The following is a 14961-nucleotide window of genomic DNA, read 5'->3' as shown; positions in this document are numbered from 1 at the left end:
TCTCCGGCTTCTGAAGCAAATACAGCTCTTTTTATACATAAGCAGTCATGTACACGGATACCAGTGGGTTCACTCCCTTAGTTTCTGTACAGATGAGTATTGTTAACTTTATCAGCCATAAATTGTTCGTGTAACAGTTTTAATTGCCACTATGTCTGGATACAGACAGGCATAGGCTTACCATTCAAAACCTCCTGCCCTTGAAATAGCCATCCCTTTTAATGCTCATCTTGCAGGTGCCAAAGCAGAGTACGCCTCTTCCAGCAATTAATATAAGTTACTCTAAGCAAGAGCTGAAGTTAAGCACAGGTCGCATACCAAGGATGATGTCACCCGCTCAACTTATCTTCTAAGAAAATATTTGTACTTCTATACTTTTTTTCTAAGTATTAGCCACTATGACCCTTACAAAAGAGCCAGGGTCACAAGAGGCCTACGAGATGCTAACTTAACATCTCAGATAGATTGAGTGAACTTGGCCTTTTCTCCTTGAATCAATGGAGAATGAGAGGTGACCTGATAGAGGTGTATAAGATGAGAGGCATTGATCGTGTGGATGGTCAGGGCTGAAATGGCTAACATGAGAGGGCACAGATTTAAGGTGCTTGGAAGTAGCTACAGAGGGGATATCAGGGACAAGTTTCTTTTTTATATAATGCAGAGTGCTGAGTGCTTGGAATGGGCTGCCAGCAACTGTGGTGGAGGCCAATACAATAGGGTCTTTTTAAAGGCTCCTGGATAGGTACATAGAGTTTAGAAAAATAGAGAGCTATGGGTAATCCTAGGTAATTTCTAAAGTAAGTACATGTTCAGCACAGCATTATGGGCCAAAGGGCCTGTATTGTGAAAGCAGGATCAACAGGCTCCGGGACAGCTTTCACCAGGTCATCAGACTGCTTAGTTCATGCTGACGCAACTATATGTCTATGTTATATTGACTATCCTTTTGTACATAATATTATAAATTACTATAATTGCACATCTGAACAGAGACGTAACAAAGATTTTTACTCCTCAGTGCCTCCACCACTGACTCAGGCAGTGCATTCCACGCACCAACCACTCTCTGAGTAAAAAACCTTCCTCTAATATCCCCCTTGAACTTCCCACCCCTTACCTTAAAGCCATGTCCTCTTGAATTGAGCAGTGGTGCCCTGGGGAAGAGGCGCTGGCTATCCACTCTATCTATTCCTCTTATTATCTTGTACACCTCTATCATGTCTCCTCTCATCCTCCTTCTCTCCAACGAGTAAAGCCCTAGCTCCTGTCAGTCACTTTACGTACAGACACTCCCGTGCCCAAGCATCACTTTATGGACATACAATCAAATCTATGTGTATACGCTCTTACACGAGGAAATCTGCAGATGCTGGAATTTCAAGCAACACACATAAAAGTTGCTGGTGAACGCAGCAAGTCAGGCAGCATCTCTAGGAAGAGTTACAGCCGACGTTTCGGGCCGAGACCCTTCGTCAGGACTAACTGAAAGAAAAGCTAGTAAGAGATTTGAAAGTGTTAGGGGGGAGGCGGAGATCCGAAATGATAGAAGACAGGAGGGGGAGGGATGGAGCCAAGAGCTGGACAGTCCCTACACGACTCCCTTGTCCATTCGTTCCCCCCCCCCCCATCCCTCCCCACCAATCTCCCTCCTGGCACTTATACTTGTAAGCGGAACAAGTGCTACACATGCCCTTACACTTCCTCCCTTACCACCATTCAGGGTCCCAGACAGTCCTTCCAGGTGAGGCGACACTTCACCTGTGAGTTGGCTGGAGTGATATAGGTAGATAGATATACTTTATTAATCCCGAGGGAAATTTGGTTTCATTATACAGCGTCCGGTGCTCCCGATGCGGCCTTCTATATATTGGCGAGACTCGACGCAGACTGGGAGATCATTTTGCTGAACACCTACGCTCTGTCCGCCAGAGAAAGCAGGCTCTCCCAGTGGCCACACATTTTAATTCCATGTCCCATTCCCATTCTGATATGTCAGTTCATGGCCTCCTCTACTGTAAAGATGAAGCCACACTCAGGTTGGAGAAACAACACATTATATTCCGTCTGGGTAGCCTCCAACCTGATGGCATGAACATTGACTTCTCAAACTTCCACTAATGCCCCACCTCCCCCTCGTATCCATTATTTATTTATATACACACATTCTTTTTCTCTCTCTCCTTTTTGTCCCTCTCACTATACCCCTTGCCCATCCTCTGGGATTCCCCCCTCCACCTTTCTTTCTCCCTAGGCCTCGTGTCCCATGATCCTCTCATATCCCTTTTGCCAAACACCTGTCCAGCTCTTGGCTCCATCCCTCCCCCTCCTGTATTCTCCTATCATTTCGGATCTCCCCCTCCCCCCTCAAATCTCTTACTTGCCTTTCTTTCAGTTAGTCCTGACGAAGGGTCTCGGCCTGAAACGTCGACTGTACCTCTTCCTAGAGATGCTGCCTGACCTGCTGTGTTCACCAGCAACTTTTATGTGTGTTACTTGTATATGCTCTTACATATATTTATTGTGGTTTTGTTATTATGTGTGTTCTTAATCTTGTGATTTTTTTGTACTACATGCAATCCAGAGTAATAATTATCTTGTTCTCCTTTACACTTGTGCACAGGAAATGACATTAAACAATCTTGAATCATGAAGAGAATGGTTATGTCGAAGAACTATATTCATGAAGAGTTCCATCTATTTCAATCAACATTCTGATCAGATGAATATTCAAAAAACTATTACATCCTACTGAAATTCAATATACATAATAATTCAATGTTGTTTGTATTCTTATTAAACATACAAAATGTGTTTGGTTGATGGAAAATGGCTTGGCTACATTTTGAGGAAGAAATGAACGGCCATGAAATGGAGAAGATGAAAGAGCAGATTAAGGAGATGTGAAAGGATTGGGCCTTTTGGAACGCTAAGTGAAGGATGAGGATGACATTTCAAGTGGTGAAAAGTCATTGCAAGTTGCAGAAACTAAAGGATGATACATCGGTGAGTGATAATTCACTTGCACTTCAAATCTATCGTACACCATATTAGTGAGTATCAGGCATAGTGAGTTTAGTTGATATTGGAATTATTGATAAGTACAAGCCTTCAATGAATTTCCAAAATGTAATTGATTTTTGAAGTTAGAAGGTACAGCTATATTAACAAACAAACTTTCTATTGAAAATTTCGGCAGCAAGATCATAGCAGGAACTTATTTAAGAACTAAAGTGCTGACATTTGAGAAGGTCCAGAGGTTCATAAGAATGACTGGGTTAATGTTCTGTCTGAGTACTGTACAGTATAATGTACTGTGGCTCTGAGCCCAAACTTGCTAGAATCTCGAAGAATGAGGGGGAAATCAAATTGAAACCTATTAAATACAGGTTTCCCCAGCTATCCAAAGGTAGAGCGTTCCTATGAAACGGTTCGTAAGCCGGAATGTCGTAAAGTGAATAAACAATTACCATTTATTAATATGGGAAAAATTTTTGAGCGTTCCCAGACCCAAAAAATAAACCTACAAGATCATGCCAAATAACACATAAAACCTAAAATAACAGTAACATATAGTAAAGGCAGGAATGATATGATAAATACACAGCCGATGTAAAGTAGAAATACTTTTCTGCAGCACTGCCTAGCGCAGCGAAAATCTTCCGGAAGCGCTCTCGGCAGAAACACTCTCTCCAGTAACCTTTAAGCTATGAAGCTGCCAAATCATACCAAATAACACAAAAATAGAGAGCCTATATAAAGTAGAAGTAATGTATGTACAGTGTAGTTTCACTTACCGGAATTGGGAAGACTCCAATAAATTGCAGTTTCGTCACAGTTAAACACTTGCTTATACAAATAACCACCTGACGCAATCGGCAATCGTCTCTGATCTGGGCCAACATTTACATGCCGGGGGGCACCTAATTAACTAGCTTATTTATTTTGGCTTTTTTCTTAAAGATGTGCTGGGTGCCTCCCGACTACCGCTGCACCACTGCGTCCTTCATGGCCCAGTATCGGTCGGCAGCCCGGAGGTTGGTGACCACTGCTTAAACTATGAAGCTGCCCTCGCCTCAGAAACCGATCAAACCACCCATGACTACCTTTAAATTCCACTTTTGCAACACTTTCATCACCATCGGCCAGTACTTTCTGTTTCAGCTTATTAAAAAGACTGACTGATTTCTCAAGTATAAGAAAACTTAACGGAACACCACGCTTTGTACACCCATCAATCCACTCAAGCAACAGACTTTCCATTTTATCCATTACTGGATGCTAACTAAGAGAGACCACTTTGCTACAAGCAGAACCAACAGTAACATCGGCATCTTTCAAAATTCTCTCTGTGTATAAATAGTGCAAACGGTGGATGCAGGCAAGTTCAACACACAGACAATGTCCTTACTTCGTTCACCACAATCGAAACGATTATGTCTAGTTTTACGCTAAGTGAACACCCTTACGAGCTCTTTATTGAAAGGCCTGCATAGAGTGGATGTGGAGGGAATGGGGAGCCTAGGACCAAAGGGCACAGCATTAGAATAGAGGGATGTACATTTAGACAAAGGAGGAGGGATTTCTTTAGCTGAAGGTGCTGAACTTGTGTTGTGGAATTCATTGCCACGGATGGCTGTGGAGACCAAATCATTGGATATAGTTAAAGTGGAGGTTGAGTAGTAAAGGCATCAAAGGTTATAGGGAGAAGGCAAGAGAATGGGGTTGAGAGATAAGAAGTCAGATATGATCGAATAGCAAAGCAGACTCAATGGGCCAAATAGCCTAATTCTGCTCCTATGTCTAATGGTACAAGTTTCAGAAAGGTTTTTCTACCAAATCTCCATTGTGTTTGCACAGATCTACCACTGTAGATTCCAAGTGCCATAGTACTGTATTCAGTATTTATCATGTGGTCTTCATCACACTGGAGAAACAGCAGGTTTGGAGACCATTTTTATCCACAAGAACAATCTTGTGCTTCGTATGCAGGATTGAAGATTACCATGTCATTTTCCTTTGCAACAAACTGTTTTATTCTCCCAGTTCTAGCATGCTTTTAATTGAAACATTCGTAACTTCTCTTCCCAGAGATGCTGCTGTGATTCCAGCATTTTTTGTTTTCTCTAGTTTCATAAATTTTATCTCAAATTCAAAAGTATTTTCCATGCCACACACAAAAAAATCATTTGCCTGTATCACCATCTCATTCTCTCAAGTGAAACTGTTGGAACAAAAATCCTGCACAATCCATTTATCCAAGGAAAACAGAACACATTCCAGATTATCTCTAACCTTTCAACAGATTAAAGTTCACAGCAACAAGCCATATTTATTTTTCCACTGCAATTTTGTTCAGAACTATTTCTTTTCTATGGTAACTACCAATATTTTAGTAAGGAGAGGTGATTATGATTCTCAATTCCATAAACAACACTATTATTGATGTATGAAATGTAACTAAAATAATCACCTTACTGCAGTTTACTTTGAGGCATTTGGTATATTATAAACTATTAGCCTCATACTAGAAGTCACTCATTTTTATCTACAGATCTCAAGCTTAAGACCATTCTTAACAAGGAACAAGAAATAATTAAACAACCTTGTAAACATATCCCAGGTTGTGTTAAATAGAATAGAATTAAACATTGACAGGGCTACAAAAGATATACTCCTGCCTTTTCTGCTGTTCACTAAAATTTAAATTAAGGCTAATCCTGTGGGTTCTGACTCTAGAGCAGCGGTCCCCAACCACCGGGCCGCGGACCAGTTCCGGGCCGCAAAGTATATGCTACCGGGCCATGAGGAAACGATATGAGTCAGCTGCACCTTTTCCCCATTCCCTGTCACACACTGTTGAACTTGAACATAGGGTTGCCAACTGTCCCGTATTTGTCGGTACATCCCGTATAATTGAGTTAAATTGGTTTGTCCCATACGGGACCACCCTTGTCCCGTATTTCCCCTGCTAAGGTAGAGCGTTCCTATGAAGTGGCGTGAAGCGAAGAAGCAATTACCATTAATTTTTATGGCAAAAATTTTTGAACGTTCCCAGACCCAAAAAATAACCTAACAAATCATACCAAATAACACATAAAACCGAAAATATATAACACTAACATATAGTAAAAGCAGGAATGATATGATAAATACACAGCCTGTATAAAGTAGAAATAATGTATGTATAGTCGGGAAGAAGGCAAAACCGATGGGGGGGGGGGAAGAAATCAGTACGTACGCGCATGCACACATCACATGCGCACACAGGTGCCCACGCAAGGCTTCATGATCATTGTAGTCTTTCCTGTCCCAGAATTTGACTGCTACTTTTGTCCCTTATTTGGGAATGAGAAAGTTGGCGACCCTAACTATCAAAGACATGTTGAGGTGAGTTTAACCCTACTTGAACAACCCTCCCCCCCCCACCCCCCCCCCCGGGTCGGCCAGTCCGCAAGAATATTGTCAATATTAGACCGGTCCGCTGTGCAAAAACGGTTGGGGACCCCTGCTCTAGAGGGGCTGTTCATTTTTTTTTTTAAGCAATTCGTTTAGTACAAACATCACTTCCTGTTCATAAACTGTTTCTTCATTTCCTGCGTGTGTTAATTTGGATTTCAACTTGAAGCACTCATGGTAGAAAAATATCCATTTCCATCCACTCTTTATTTGCCTTGAAACAATACTATCCAAGTCTTAAGCTTTCTTGCTTTCTTAATATTGCTAAACAATTAGTAGATGTTCTTTGAAAGAAGTATTATGTTTATCCTTTATCGCAATTAAGCTATCGCACCATGAGTTCACTCTAGTCCAAGGCACAGCTACAGAATGTTACATATACATGTTACTTTGTTTAACACTGATCGCAAGAATAATTGATAATATTAGTGTATTCAGGCATGTGACAAACCTGTATTGAATCTAATACATGTTTTACTTATCTGCAGTTTCACAAAAGTTTCCTCATGAAAAATTCCAAAGCCTAGCTTTATATGCAACACACAGCAAGGGCAGTAGAGTGAAAAGATAACTCGTCTTCAAAGGCATCACCGCAGATTGGAGATGTGTCTCCAGCGATGGCTGAGCCTGGTCAAAATGTGGCACATCGATTGCATCCTCATGACACTCATGCAAAACCACACTTAGCATAGCGGCAGCACAAGCCCTTGCCAGAGTTGAAGCAACAAGACTGAGAGCAGCATATGCCAAGCGCAAAGCTAATACACTACAGGCAGTTCCCGAGTTACGAATGTCCGACTTACGAACAGAGGATGGAGAACGCCGTCCACCATTTTAAGTCGTTGCCTTTAATACTGTGTTGAGTGTGTAACTTTGTACTTGGCTTAAATTTTTCTTAACAAGATTCACCCTGACCCCACCCCCCCTTTCCATTCAGCACCACCCCCACTTGTCTCATTTAAACTGTCTCAGTGGGGTGGACTTTAGGACCTGGGGGAGCTCAGGTCAGGACCCACCGCCCGCGGCTGCTGCTGAATCCGCAGTATTTCTGTTCCGTTGACGGAAATAAAGTGGAAAAAATGAAGCGATCGGAAAGAGGTGAAACGCCATCAGTCATTGGAAAAACTTTAAGCTACAGTCAGTCAACGATCGGAACAATTTTAAAGGATAAAGGATAAAGTGAGAATAATGGAGCATGTGAAAGGCCCTGCCCCAAAGAAAGCTACAATTATTACTAAGCAACACACTGATTTAATTATTGAAATACATACATTTCTTAAGTGTTTTATATGCATAGAAAGGTAAAATATATACTATATACTAAGACAAACATTTGACTAACTGATGCTAAATAATACCGGATGTACCTGTTCTGACTTACGTACAAATCTGACTTAAAGACGGACTCAGGAACGGAACTCGTTCATAACCCAGGGACGTCCTGTAATTGAAAGAGTTTGTGTAAACATGGAGAAAGCAAGCACAGAAATGGAGAAAGCTCATGTACAAGCTACACTGAGTGTGCTCAAGGAGGACCATGAAGCTGAGGCTGCCTCAGCAGAGGCAAAGGTGTATGATGCAGCAGCCAACTTAGACAGTGGTGGTTGTCTCTCTAGGAGAATGACTGAAGAACCAATCATTGGTGCAAGCCCTCTAATATGACATGGCCGCTCAACAGAGAATGAATTCAAAGCAGCAAAGACAGGAACCAGATTCATGTCATGTTTCATGCCAGATTTTTTTCCCCCAGTCCTCTGCTTCAGATTCAAACCCAAAGATGGACCCCCATTTAAAGGACAAATTGAGAAATGCACAAAGTCACCCAACTTGGAAGAATATGGAGGTTCACCACTTGACAAGAACAGAGCAGGGCTGAGCGACACACCACGTGCATCAGTGGCTCATCTTTCAACAGAAGCTACCACAGAACCAACTGCATTGTCCTCACTTGCTGCACCAGGATGAGGTGATAAATCACACAGTTTGAGTGAGATGCTGAGACTGGCCAGAGTCAGTCCAAATGTGGACAAGACAGTCATCCATAAAGTGATTGAGAATCTGGAGAAACAGTAGCAATATATTGCAGAACACAGATGGACACAGTGCAGCAAGCACCAGTGGTCTCCAAGAAACTCTGCCAAGGATACGCAACACACACAAAATACTGGAGGAAATCATCAGCCAGGCAACATCTATGGAAAAAGAGTAAACAGTCAGCGCTTTGGGCTGAAACCTTCATTAAGAACCTATTGACGCTTCAGCAGAAATAAACCCAGACACAGCTGTAAATTCAGGGCTGGCACCTCGGGCTACTGATTCCAGTACACTCACAGCAGAGCAGAGTGGGGAGCCAGCTGAGCATCCATTAGATGCAGTTACTTCCCCGGACATTCTAAAGACATGTTCTGGAACATCAGAAGTTACCAGAAGCAGAGCTGGTGGTTATGTCATGGAGTCAATAGGAGGGGAGGTCTGTTTACCCCCATCAACTCTCATTGACTGCGACCATATTCGCAGCAGGGATGAAATCACAACTTCTGAAGTGGCACACAGCCATTCATGTCTCAAGGACATTGCTGACAAGATCCCCCCACTTGACTTTAATGCTGAGGTTCTCCTATTGCTTAGCAGAGACACCATCTGTACACACAAGTTACGTGAACAGCACAATGTTCGGCACAATGCACCTTATGCCTAATGACTGGATGTGGGTGAGGTCTGCCTTGATGGTGCTCGCCAGCCCACTGTGAGTGCATTTAAGACTAATGTCCAGAAGAACGCATCATTTCAGATCCTGTGAGAGTAGTATCTGTATGGCGTTGGCACATTTGTAAGCAACCTCTCAGTGCAGAGCAACTGAATTAGGCAAAGGAAGGAGTCCTTGTTGTTCAAAGATAGGTGTATGCAGAGGATGTGCTGCACATCATAAAACAGGAACCTCTCCCAATCCAATATTACCTTAATTATCTTTGTACCTTTCTTGACTCGAAGGAGCTAAATCAAGTTGGAGGATGTATTAAAAAGGCACAACTTGCTTCGAAGGTACCTCACTCAATTATCAGTCTGGTGAGCACCATGTCATCAGTATGTCATCAAGGACAACATTTTCAAAGTGAGAATGGTTAAAGACCGTGCGGTTTCAAGACAAGTCTTTGGCAAAGATGTAATGAAATGATCATTTGACTTTTAATTTCAGTAGTTAAATTTGACATCTTGGATGTCAGGCAGGGAGAGTTCAGAATCCACAGGCATAGTTCATTTTGTACAGACATCACTTCATTCGTAAGCTGTTCTTTACATCATTTTCTGCGTGGACCAATTCAGATTTTGACTTGAAGCACAGAGCTGAAACCCATCCATCTCCATCCACTCTTTATTTGCTGTTGAAACAGCAATATCTGAGTGTTAAGCTTTCTTAATATTGGTAAACAGTAGGTGTACTTTGAAGGAGGTATTGTTTATCCTTCGTCACTATTACGCTATTGTAGTGCCAGAAGCTCACTTTGTCCATGCCAAAGCTATAAAATGTTGTTTTGTGTATTAACTTGTTTCATGCTAATTGTAAGAATAATTGATAATAGCAGTATATTCAGGTCTGAGACAATTCGATATTGAATCTAATACAGGTTTTACTTAACTTACTGTAGTTCTACAAAGTTTTTCATTAAAAGCCCCCAGGAAAGTTTCCGCTCAGGTGACTTTTGAAAAGATGTTTAACTCCCTGCTTAGCTTTCTACACAACGCATTACAAGAGCAGTAGATTATGCCTCAACATTTTCTTGCCAAACGCCTCGAACTTTTATTCTCCAAGTGACCCATGGTTTATTAACTTCACCCTTGATTACACGCAATAATCAAGCAATGACTGAATTGGAAGAGAATCTGCATGAGGAAATTTTTCCACATCAGACCCAAGAATCGGGCTTTCTGTTCTAAATTTCCTACCCTAACAAAATAATCTGACAGTATCCAACTCAATGAGATCATCCATTATTCTTTAAAACACCACTAAGCACAGGCCACTATTTCTTAATCTCATAGGATAAACAGTTTGAGATAACAGCCTTCAAGGCAGTATAATGTTCCATAGGTATGGAAAACAAAATTGTCTTGTGTGTTTAGAGGAAATCTTCCTGATTCTTGTATTTCAGTTACTTTACAGTAAAGATAACTATACTATCTTCCTTCCACTATACCATCTGGCTCCTGATCCAGTGTGGATAACTTCACTCACCTCAACACTAAACTATTCCACAACCTAGGGATTCACTTTCCAGAACTCTACAACTCTTTCTCAATATTGTTTCTTATGTATTATTGTAATTCTTTTGGAATTTCAGTTTGTCATCTTTGCACATTGGTTGTTTGTCCACTTGTTTGCATGTTGTTTTCCAATGATTTTATAGTGTTTTGTTCTAACTACTGTTAAAGCCCACATGAAATTAATCTCAGGGCAACATATGTACTTTGATAATAAATTCACTTTCAACTTTCCTTTCTTGTTTGCTGTACTGAATGTTTATTTAGTGCATTTTATGAATCAGCATAACTAAATTGCTCTTAAACCACTCAAACGTGCATTTTTACATTCTTCCTACTAAACAAATGAACACCAGTTTCCCATATTGTACTCCACCAGCCAATTTTTCACCCACTTGCTTAACCACTCTCCCTTTCAGTTTGTACCCACCTTAGAACTCACTTCTGCAAAGCTTCGGTTCATTTGTAGGATAGATATTAGACAAAGATTAATTAACTTAATCTTCAAAAATTGCATGTACTAAGCAAGATGGAAAAAAGAATGCTCCTGTATTCATAACAGACAGATATGTCAAAAAGAGATCAGTTATCTCCTTTTATTGTCATCCAACCTTTTCACAAGACATGCACTGAGCCAAGTACCAGGCCTCTCAAAGGCTTTTGAAGTAAACAGCTGCTTCATTTCCTTACTCAAGTAGCTATGCCAGTTCTCATCATAAAAATAAATACAACATGCTATAACATTTAAATTAATAAGCATTTTGTTGAAAACATTTATTTTTAAATGCTTGGCTATACGCAATTCCCTTAAAGACAAGGACTCAGCAACTATTCCTGCTGCACCTCACCAACACTCTGCAAAATGAATAAAACCAGTTTATTCTTCCCCTCTCATCTTTAGGCATTCATGTTAATCGAGCTACTCAAAGCCTGCAAACTTGACTTTCAAATAATAACCTTCAAATAGCACCAGAGAAAAACTTCAAAAGTCAAATAGGTCTATTGACAGTTTTAAGTTTTAAATGGATGCTTAACTAACATTAGACCATAAGACAAAGGAGCAGAAGTAGGCCATTCGGCCCATCAAGTCTGCTCCGCCATTTTATCATGAGCTGATCCATTTTATCCTATTAGTCCCACTGCCCCGCCTTCTCACCATAACCTTTGATGCCCTGGCTACTCAGATACCTATCAATCTCTGCCTTAAATACACCCAATGACTTGGCCTCCACTGCTGCCCGTGGCAACAAATTCCATAGATTCACCACCCTCTGACTAAAAGAATTTCTTCGCATTTCTGTTCTGAAAGGGCGCCCTTCAATCCTGAAGTCATGCCCTCTTGTACTAGACTCCCCCATCATGGGAACACATTGTAACACATTTAAACATTAGAGCCATTTATACTATATTAAGCATAATAAATGCACAGCTTCAGATACTGCTACAAAGTAGCATGTCAACTGAATGATTTTTTTCAATTTGTGCTGTAAATACTATTACAAAAGTTTGCATATTGGTTCAAATTATCTGTATTCCTTAAGCATCATTGCTCAAATTAAGGACAAATTCTATTCCATTAAATTGTTAAATATGATGTGCAAAAGTAATGAAATGCGAAAGGCTTAATAGCATGCTTGTACATTGACAAAACCATTTGACGACTGGGGATGTCAAGGAAACAATTCTTAACTAAGTGAGTATAGGCCACTCTTGTTTCCCCACCCCGCAGAGTAACAAGGTTATGGAATGTGCTGGCAGCTTCTTGTCTGCAAGAGAGAGCTGAAATGCTCCTTTGGAGTGGCACTGGCAAAGAATGAAAGTGGATTTTCATATATTGCATTGTCACATGGAACGATGCTGAATGCTCAAAGATTTGAGGATCTTTTATGCTTTCGTTTTCTCTGGACTGAACTCTTGTAGCAGTATTTTCTGTTCTTTGTGTTACCAGCTTTTAACATGGCAGCAAACCTTGTAGGAAGTGTCTAGGTGAATTGCACCAACTTTCAAGAGTATGGGGTTGGAAACACACTTAATAACCAGAAGTTCTTTTTCCTTTGATCTTGCAAATGTTCCTTAAATTTTCATGTGTATCCCCAAAATTTGAGATATCACACAAATTACTGACACTTCAAGTTATAAAAGAGAGCCTTCTCTTGGTAACCAAAATACAATTACCGAAAAGGTAGCTATGGCTAATGCAACTTCTAACCCAGACCCACAGACACATAACATCCAGTTACTTGTCACCCTCCTATATCATACTTCACATGCACGTCATTCAAATATACTTTGAAGTTGAAAATTATCACGTAAGTAAACCTACAAACTCTGCACTGTAACAGGTGAAACAGAGCAACTCATATAACAGGCTGTTATATTAACGAGGAAAAATTAATCAAAATGTTAATGTTTAATTTATTCCAAGCCGTAACCTATACTTGCATACGCAACGCCGCCACGAAATAGCTGTTTACGAGAAATTCATTTCTGTTAAACACCACAGACTACAACCGCATTCATTCAAGGTGACAAACTTTGACTGTTGTTGGAATAGGTAGAGTATCCGCTGAGAGGCTGAGTCATTCCTGGCTGTGGGTCTAAAGCGATTACTTGTCCTTTCCAAGTGAGGAAGGCTCTGACACTTCAGGTCTCCATTTATTTAGAACGCCCACTGTAGGACCCGATTACCGCTGACGGCTCTGTACCCACAACAAAGCCAAGTCCGGAGGCTGAGCTGCCGGATCTCAAGTCCACTTTCTGAGCGGCGCTGCCCAAACCCAGGCCCGACGCCCGGCTCCGCGGACTCCTGTCCCTGGGGTCGAGCTCGGATAAACCCTCACCACCCCGTGCCACACGGAAACAGGACACTCACCTGAGCCGACGCGGCTGGACATGGATCCCCGGCAGCGCCGGCCAAGCCGGCTCGGTTCAGATAGACTCCGCTGTTCCCAGTTTGTTTTTTTCTGTTTTTGTTTCGAGTCAACACCCCGACGAACGGCTATGACGTCACCGCGTCAGTCGCGCGGCATTGTGGGTGCTCTCGCGCACAGTGGCGAAACAGTAGGAATTCCTTTCGGGGTGGTTGCCCATTCATTCATTCATTCATTCATTCAGTTCGCGGACTTGCTGCTGTCTGTCCACTTTCCTCGCCCCGCGGCGTGTTCCGTGATGGCTCGATTCCGATAGCAAGGTTAGGGACGGGCTGTACGGTACTTTCGCAGCAAATTGAAGAAACTCAATGTCCCCTCTCACCCTTACCAGTTTTTGCAGAGGCACCATAGAAAGAATCCTATTCATATAGTGTGGCAACTGCTGTGCCTGTGACCGCGAGAAACTGTATAGAGGATACAACTTGGCACATCATGAAAATCGGCCTTCCCTCCAGGGACTCTGTCGACACTTCTCACTGGCTCGGTAAAGCAGTCAGCAAGATCAAATATACCCCCCCCAACTTGGACATTCTCTCTTCCCCCGCCCCCACCCCCTACCTCCCTCCCTCCCTCCCGCAAAGCAGATGAAACAAAAGCCTCAACGACAGCTCTATCCCGCTGTTATAAGAATATTGAATGGACTCCTATTGTATTGTCATCATCCCGTGTTCTCAATATTAATTGCTTATTTATTTCTCTTATTAATTATTTTTTATTTTTGTATCTGCACAGTTTGTTGTCTTTTGCACACTGGTTATCCCCCCGTTGGTGCGGTTTTTTATTGATTCAATTATGGATGTCGTATGCCCACAAGAAAATTAATTTCAGGGTTGTATATGGTGACATATCTACTTTAATAATACTTCGAACTTTTGAACTTTGATTCTTGACCTCGCAATCTACCTCATCATGGCCTTACGCTATATTGTCTGCATTCACTGTACTTTCTCTGTAACTGTACCACTATGTTATGCATTCTGTCACCTGGGCTTCACTTGAAAACCTGGATGTATTGATGTGGTAAAATAATCTGAATGGATGATATGCAAGACAAAGTTCGCTGTATCGCAAAGGTTTTCCAACCAGGCACTGTTACTTTTTGTAACTCCAAAACTACTGTAATTGAAAGGAAAATGTGTCTACTTTGTTTTTCTTTATAGAGGCACTCACATATGATGTGGTGGCGTAATGATGTACACCATTCACATACTTCTTACATTAACCCATAATGAATGAGGTAAATAAAGAATGCTTAATTAAACAATGTATTTACAATGCTACTCAAATGTTACTGAAATATTAAATAAACTACAAT

General features: G+C 41.4%; 1 protein-coding gene across 3 annotated transcripts in view; it reads right to left on the bottom strand.

The window, feature by feature from the left end:
- rb1cc1 (RB1-inducible coiled-coil 1) overlaps window positions 1-13728 on the bottom strand; it is a 192443-nt gene extending 178715 nt beyond the window's left edge. For all 3 annotated transcript variants that reach the window (XM_072254930.1, XM_072254939.1, XM_072254948.1), the window contains exon 1: window positions 13589-13728. The gene's annotated coding sequence lies outside the window, so the exon portion shown is untranslated. The remainder of the gene's footprint in view (window positions 1-13588) is intronic.
- Between the last annotated feature and the right edge of the window lie 1233 nt (window positions 13729-14961).

Source organism: Mobula birostris, chromosome 1 (assembly GCF_030028105.1).
Source record: "Mobula birostris isolate sMobBir1 chromosome 1, sMobBir1.hap1, whole genome shotgun sequence".
Taxonomy (NCBI): domain Eukaryota; kingdom Metazoa; phylum Chordata; class Chondrichthyes; order Myliobatiformes; family Myliobatidae; genus Mobula; species Mobula birostris.
This window is presented reverse-complemented; position numbering and strand designations above follow the sequence as displayed.